Source organism: Arachis hypogaea, chromosome 17, assembly GCF_003086295.3.
Source record: "Arachis hypogaea cultivar Tifrunner chromosome 17, arahy.Tifrunner.gnm2.J5K5, whole genome shotgun sequence".
In the NCBI taxonomy this organism is placed as follows: domain Eukaryota; kingdom Viridiplantae; phylum Streptophyta; class Magnoliopsida; order Fabales; family Fabaceae; genus Arachis; species Arachis hypogaea.
Window position 1 is genome coordinate 51,223,409 of NC_092052.1, and position 1,671 is coordinate 51,225,079.

The 1,671-nt window shown below is 34.5% G+C and overlaps 1 non-coding gene across 1 annotated transcript; it reads left to right on the plus strand.

The window, feature by feature from the left end:
- Nucleotides 1-349: 349 nt before the first annotated feature.
- Nucleotides 350-457, plus strand: LOC112767996 (small nucleolar RNA R71). Its single transcript, XR_003185435.1, has one exon. It is a non-coding gene; the product is annotated as a small nucleolar RNA R71 (small nucleolar RNA).
- The last annotated feature ends 1,214 nt before the right edge of the window (nucleotides 458-1,671 follow it).

Consider the following 1,671-nt stretch of genomic DNA (forward strand, 5'->3'; position numbering starts at 1 on the left):
CATAAGCTTCTTCTTCAGAAGATGCCTCTTGAGTACTGTTGGATGCAGCTTGCATTCCATTCAGACTCTGAGAAATCATATTGACTTGCTGAGTCAATATTTTATTCTGAGCCAATATGGCATTCAGAGTATCAATTTCAAGAACTCCCTTCTTTATAGGCGTCCCATTATTCACAGGATCCCTTTCAGAAGTGTACATGAACTGGTTATTAGCAACCATGTCAATGAGTTCTTGAGCTTCTGCAGGTGTTTTCTTTAGGTGAATGGATCCACCTGCAGAAGTGTCCAATGACATCTTTGATAGCTCAGATAAACCATCATAGAATATATCCAGGATAGTCCATTCTGAAAGCATGTCAGAGGGACACTTTTTGGTCAGTTGCTTGTATCTCTCCCAAGCTTCATAGAGGGATTCACCTTCTTTCTGTCTGAAGGTTTGAACATCCACTCTAAGCTTGCTCAGCTTTTGAGGAGGAAAGAACTTGGCTAAGAAAGCCATGACCAGCTTATCCCAAGAGTTCAGGCTATCTTTGGGTTGAGAGTCCAACCACACTCTAGCTCTGTCTCTTACAGCAAAAGGGAAAAGCATGAGCCTGTAGACTTTAGGATCTACTCCATTAGTCTTTACAGTATCACAGATTTGCAAGAATTCAGTTAAGAACTAAAAGGGATCTTCAGATGGAAGTCCATGAAACTTGCAGTTTTGTTGCATCAGAGAAACTAGCTGAGGTTTCAGCTCAAAATTGTTTGCTCCAATGGTGGGGATGGAGATGCTTCTTCCATGTAAATTGGAATTTGGTGCAGTAAAGTCACCAAGCATTCTCCTTGCATTATTGTTGTTAGGTTTGGCTGCCATCTCCTTTACTTGTTCGAAATTTTCAATAAGGTTGTCTCTAGATTGTTGTAATTTAGCTTCTCTTAGTTTCCTCTTCAGAGTCCTTTTAGGTTCTGGATCAGCTTCAACAAGAATGCTTTTTTCCTTGTTCCTGCTCATAAGAAAGAGAAGAGAACAAGAAAAGAAGAGAAATCCTCTATCTCACAGTAAAGAGGTTCCTTATTGTTAGTAGAAAAAGAAAAGGAGTAGGGGTGAAGAAGAATGAAGAATCCAAACACAAGGGTAAGGATAGGAGCAGTGATGTGAGATGAAGAGAAGTGTTAGTAGATGAATAAATAATTAGAAGGAGATGAGGGAGAAGGATTTTCGAAAATTATTTTTGAAAAAGGGTTAGTAATTTTCGAAAATAGTTTTTGAAAAAGGGTTAGTAATTTTCGAAAATAATTTTTGAAAAGTGTTAGTAGTTTTCGAAAATTAAAATCAAAATTAAAATAATTAGTTATTAAAAAAATAAATTTTGAAAAAGAGGGGAGATATTTTCGAAAATTAGAGAGAGAGTTAGTTAGGTAGTTTTGAAAAAGATAGGAAACAAACAAAAAGTTAGTTAGTTAGTTGAAACAAATTTTGAAAATCAATTTTGAAAAGATAAGAATATATTTTGAAATCAAATTTTTGAAAAAGATATGATGAGAAGATATTTTTGAAAAGATATGATTGAAATTAGTTTTGAAAAAGATTTGATTTTTAAAATCACAATTAATGACTTGATTCACAAGAAATCACAAGATATAATTCTAGAACTTAAAGTTTGAATCTTTCTTAACAAGTAACAAACT